General features: G+C 55.6%; 1 long non-coding RNA gene across 1 annotated transcript; it reads right to left on the bottom strand.

Annotated features, from left to right (window-relative positions):
* Positions 1–162: 162 nt before the first annotated feature.
* On the bottom strand, positions 163–5,792 carry LOC112642156 (uncharacterized). Its single transcript, XR_004807959.2, has 3 exons — positions 3,327–5,792; positions 1,622–1,804; positions 163–480 (listed from the first exon to the last, which is right to left on the bottom strand). It is a non-coding gene; the product is annotated as an uncharacterized LOC112642156 (long non-coding RNA).
* Positions 5,793–5,847: the final 55 nt, after the last annotated feature.

Below are 5,847 nucleotides of genomic sequence, written 5' to 3'. Positions count from 1 at the left end.
TACCTTCCTCCACTTCTCCCTCTGGTTCCTGTCTTCCCTACTAGAATTTGGCTCCGTCAGGGCAGGGGTTTTTGCTTTGCTCACTGCTATACCCCAGCTCCTATGAGCCCCTGTTTTAGAGGTATTTCATAAATACTGACTGAATGAATGCATGACAGAATGAATAGTTATCTATAGTTGCATTTTATTCTGACATGAAGGTGCTGTTTAGCAAGGGCCCAACAGCTAAGAGGAGACTGTACCACCTCTAGCTATGCCCTTAACAGTTCAGAGCCCTCCTGTGCCCAGAATGGCACTGAGGGCTTATCAACAATCATCAGGGGAGGGAATATTACCCTTGTTCATATGTGGCTTTGTCTGCTCAGGCTGCTATAACAAAACACAGATCTGGATGCTGGGAAGTCCAAGGTCAAGATGATAAGATTGGTTCTTGGTGAGGGCCCACGTTCCAACTTGCAGATGATCACCATCCTGGGACCTCTTTGTGTGCATGCAGGGAGACAGAGAGACAGAGAGTGAGCCTTGGTCTCTCTTCCTCTTACAAAGACACCAATCTCATTGTGGGAGCCCCACCTTCATGACCTCATCTAATTAACTCCCCAAAGGCCCTACCCCAAATACCATCATACTGGGGGGTAGGGACCAAACGTATGAATTTTGGGGGGCAGGAGAGGGGTGGACATGAATGTGCAGTCCATCACAAGTGGCAAGCCGAGGTCCAGAAAGGTCATCTGGGAACCAGAGGCACACCATTACTGCCACCTCTTTGGTCCCATCAGGGAGCATCAGGGTCCCCTCCCCCCATCAGGGGAGGCTGGAGTCAGCTCAACATAGGCCCGAGGAAGCAAGGGCCAGACCTCCCAGGTTTGCCATTGTTCTCAGGGCCCCAGAAAGCAGAGCCAGTCTCTGAGCCCAGCCTCTACCCCTTCCTGCAGTGATTTAGCTGCTTTCACATTCCATGCTTTAGCCAAAATGGAAAAAGAAAGAAAGGAAAAAGGCAGTGCTATTTTTTAAAATGGCCTTAGCTCTGTGAGCTCCACCATGGAAACTGCTGCCCATGATGTCATGAGCCCCGAGGCCCTCTGGGCAACGTTACTGACACTTCATACGGTGGGCCGGGCCCAGGGTCCACACACACCTCTTGCCAGAGCTACATGAGCCCTTGGGCAGGCACAGGCTCCATCTACAAGCCTGGGCCAAACCCCCTGAGCCAGGATGGAGCCAGGCCCTGGGCAAGCAGGGGGTCCCCCGGAGTAACAGCCCAGTAGAGCATCTCTCTGTGTATCATCCACAGGGCTTTAAGGCCTATCTCTCATGAGATCTGTGACAATCTTGAGACACACAGAGGACAAGCACTCTGGTCTGTGTCTCTCTCCATGGGGGAGCAGAGTGCAGAGTGCCCTGCACACTGTCACACAGCCAGGGAGTGATGGGGAGATGGAACCCTGTCCTCTGATTTTAAATTCTATGGATCACTTAAAAGGAGAGGGCATGGTCTTTGCCCACAAGAAGCCAACAAACTGATGAAGGCTATAGAGAACCACCAGGTCAAGTTCAAGTCTCCACTTTTCAGTGGAAGGGGGCAGGGACTGGCCCAAGGTCACACAGTTGATCCACAGACCAGGCAGGGTTGATTGCAGGCTCTGAACTCCTAGCTGGGAATATTTCCTACTATATCTTGCATTTAAACAGTTCCGTTTGGGAGGAAGCTGTGCTGTTCCGGAAGAGACGCCAGGCCTTCCCAGTCTCCGGTTTAAGGCTGTCTTCCAGGATCTGCTGTCAAGGCTTATTCCTCAGGGAATAGCTGTTGGCAAAAGGAGGTGAGGTATTGATTATGGCTGGGGCTGGGGGAGTGTGGCTGAGGCCCCAGGGAGAGAGAAGGGATGGGAATGGGCAATGGAAGTTTCTCAGAGAAATAAACTAAAGGTATATTTATTTTGCTTTGGCTTATTTGTATTTTCTAATTTTCTGCACTTCTAGAATTTATTTTTCATATTTTAAAGTGATGAACTATTTAATTGAAAATGGCCTGGAAATCCAGGGTTGCCTCAGTCCTGACTGGCTGTGTGAACTTACCTCTCTCTAGGCCTTTCTCTCTCTAGGCAATAATGAGGTTGCCCCATGAGAAGTAAAGGAATCAAAAAGGTTCCCTGGCTCAGGACACAGCTCTCTCACCTGGTCATCAGAGATGTTCACCTGTCCAAAGAAAAGAATGCTGCAACCCAGGAATGAGGTGTCCAGGGAAAAGCCAATGTTCAGAGAAGGCCACTCTGGCTGTGTCTATGTCCAATGCTGCCCAGAAGGGAAGAGCTGGTATCTGAGGGATAAACTCATCCGGATCCCCACAGAGGGCCTCTCTACTAGAGTGGAAATGGTTATCAGGCTTCACCAAGGCCTGTGTGAATAACCCTCTGCACTAGTCTTCCTCGCCCCTTTGGTCATATTTTGGGCCCATTGGGTAACAGAGACTCGGCTGCCAGGAGGGAAGGAGACTAGGGGAGGGTACAAGAACACTCCTGTCCCTGGGAAGGGAGACTGTTCCAGTGTTGGGAGGAGGCATCGATCTTGAGTGACATGGTTAGGGCCAGCCTGTCTGACCTCTCTGGGTGTCGGCCAGACACCAGGCTGATCTATCCCCCAGGACCTGCTACCACTGAAAGGGTTAAATTATTTTCAATATGTGTACAGTGTTTAGAACAGTGCTTGGCATAAGGAGCTAATAAAAACTGCTAGGTGAAAGTTAACTATGGCCTATCTGGACAGCAGGGTGGAATGGAAACTCTAAAGAGTGTCTTGACCCCACCATCTGCCCGGTGGGGGTCCACCTCCAGGAGGCCCCCACCAGCTCTGCCGCCTATGTGCACAGAGAGGGCACCCCGCTGACTGCTTTGAAATGCAGTAATATCACTTTCTGGTCTTCCCCTGCCATCTCCCCTCTGATGTGTGGGCCCAAAGGAGGAATCATTGACTCTCTGTCCCCAAATTATCTCCCCACCCACCACTCACCTTTTGTCAACGCTGGGCTAAAACCCAGAGGCCAAGGATTCCAGGTCAGGCTGGGACCTCACACTGTCAGGCTGGAAGGTACCTGGCATGTACCTTGCTTGCCCTTCCATGAAAACACACATAGGGAAACTGAGGCCCAAGGACGGAGAGGGACCCCCCCTTCTACCCTGTGTCTCCAGTCTGCATAGCCAGGGAGCCGGTGGCTGGGCTGGAGCTGGGCCCAGGCCCCGGGCTTTCTCCCAGCCTCCTCTGCTCTTCAGGGGTCCCCAGAGGCCGCTTAGGGGACTACGCTCCCCCCCTCTTTTGTAGCCACACCTCACCTGGTCTTCGTTTGCTCCATCCTCTGTGGCTCTGTCTCGGATAATTCTCACGGAGCAGGGTCAGCCCCCCGAGGAGCAGGCCGCTAACGAGCTTCAGATGTCTGGGCCAGAATGTCTCCCGGCAGGCGGCCACTCCGGCTCCAGCTGATTGCAGGCCCGAGCCGAGGCGGTGGCGCCCCCAGGACACGGCTTCCCGGGGGCTAACTCCCCGCCCGCGTGGATGCGGCAGGTGCCGGAGGAGCCCCTGGCTAGGGTGGCTATTTCACGATCTGGAAATGGGCGGGGAGGCTGCAGGACAGAGGCATTTTGAGCATTTGGGAACTATTTCTTCTTCTTCTTTCAAAGCCTTTCCGGGCCCAGAGCTGGTCTCCGCACCGAGGTGGCCCCAGGGACGTGGAGGAGAGCAGGCAAGCTGCGTGTGGACGGCCGGCTCCCAGCACGCTCTGCGCCGGGGCAAAGGCCGTGGGCTCCGCCACAGACACCCTGCCAGGCTGGGACGGCCACCATCCACCGACAGATGGCCAGGAGGAGGTGCCAGGTCACACAGCCCCCGAACGGCCGAACTGGGGCTCCAGCCCACCTCTGCCGGAGCCCACACTTTTCCCTACAGTGGGCCGGGACGTTCCAGAACACCAAGATGGTGTATATTGTGGATTTAAAGCCTCATGAACGGCGAGGGCCTGTGGGCTGCCCCGGGGTTTCAGGAACCGAGGCCACCTTGGCCACTAACTCACTCCTCCATCTTGACGACGCAGCAGATTTTACATTTACAAAACGTGGATCGTCCTCTCGACTGCAGGTGAGGGAATAGCGTGCGCCCTCGTGGCGTCCTCAGCTGTGCCGGGAACACACCCTGGGAGCCCGACGGCTGCTGGAGATGGTCTCTGGGCCACCCGTTAGCCTGAGATTCCAGGGCTCTGCCGCTTGCTAGCTGCGGGACCCGGCAAGTAACTCCACCTCTCTGGCCTCCATCCCCTCACCCGCGAAATGGGGATAAGATCGCTTCCGCTCTCATGGAGTGCTGAACTTAAGTGAGTTAATATTTGTAAAGGGCTCCGAAGGACGGCTGGCATAGGGTGCACACCGCGTGTGTGCCAGCGCACGGTGGGCTGTCCCGGGAGACTGGCGTTAGAATTGTCCCTGAAGTGCAGGTGTGGAAACGGAGGCAGCAGTACAGTGACTCTCAAACTTAGCGTGAATCGGAATCACCCGGAGGGTTCGTGCAAATGCTAAACACTGGGCTGGGGCCTGAGAGTGTGCAGTTCTCGCGTGTTTCCAGGAGGGGCTGGTGCTGCGGGTCCAGCGGCCGCGCCGTGAAAGCCTGCGCTGGGGCTCTAGTGCGCTGGGCCCGCCGCGCAGCAGCTCCACGAGTGATCTGGCGTGAGTGAGCGAGCGGTTACAGAGAACAGGCCGGGCGGAGGGCCAGGAGCCTTGGGGTTCTAGTCCTGAATTTGCTCCTAACTCCCTGGGGGACTTAACCGAGTCCTCTTTCCCCTGCAGCCTTGGTTTTCTCCTGGGGACCTCAGGGGTGACGGTAATCCCGGCTCACAGGGCTCTGTGAGGAAGAAACAGGGCCTGGTGTCACTGTGACACTCGCTGCAGGAATGGTGAGAGGGGTCTAGGAGGAGGTGTGGGACCCCAGGGGCTCACTACCATCCTTCCCTGCCTGCCTTCTCCTCTCCCCACACCGAGGGCTGTAGCTCATCCCCTTTACTTCTTTCTGGAAGCTGAGTTGGGAAGACGGAGGCCACACTGTCCCCCACTGTCCCCCACGCCCCAGGGCGGCTCGGCAGAGGGCAGCGTGCTTGCTGTGGCCGCAGGCTGCATAAAGGGGCCTGTGTTCCGGCCGCTCACCTCCCACTGTGCGCCCAGTGGTTTTCTATTTCAGTTGCTGTAAAAATATCACCTTTGATCTCAGCTTGTGGCTCTTAAAAAAAGAAGGAACCACCAACAGGCTGGGTTTTCATTCTCCCGGGCCCCTTCTCCCTCTCACCTCCGCTCCTCACTCACCTCCTCACCTCTCTTTTGCTCCCCATGCATCCTCTCCTCTCTGGAGCACCAGCACCCTAGCTGGACAGAGCACCTTAGCAATCAGCCCATGGTTCTGAGTGCTCCCCCCAACCGCCACCCCCACCCCCAGCAAGTCCCTGTCCCCAGCTGTTTGCTGGAGGGACAGGGTAAAAGGCTGTGTGTGAAGGAGACTGCCCCTTCCCCTCTGCTCCTGCTGCCAACAATGTCCACGATTCCCTGTTTGGCCAGGCCCAGGCTGCTTCTCCAGCCACACTGTCAAACACATAGTATGAATCACAGCCCTGCTGGGGTTTTCCCCACAGTAGAGTGAGAACAACTAGCGGGGCCAGAATATTTATATCGCACCATCTACTCAGCCCAGACAGTCACCCAGATTTGCCTGGAAGAGTAACCCTCAGGCCTGATGGATCTAATATCCCACCTCCGGGCTCAGCCAGCACAAAGACACCCCCCCACACACACACACACATACACCCTTGCCTCTTTCCTC

Source organism: Canis lupus, chromosome 21 (genome assembly GCF_003254725.2).
Source record: "Canis lupus dingo isolate Sandy chromosome 21, ASM325472v2, whole genome shotgun sequence".
Lineage (NCBI taxonomy): Eukaryota > Metazoa > Chordata > Mammalia > Carnivora > Canidae > Canis > Canis lupus.
Note: the sequence above shows the minus strand (reverse complement) of the source record. Positions and strands in the feature narration are given on the sequence as shown.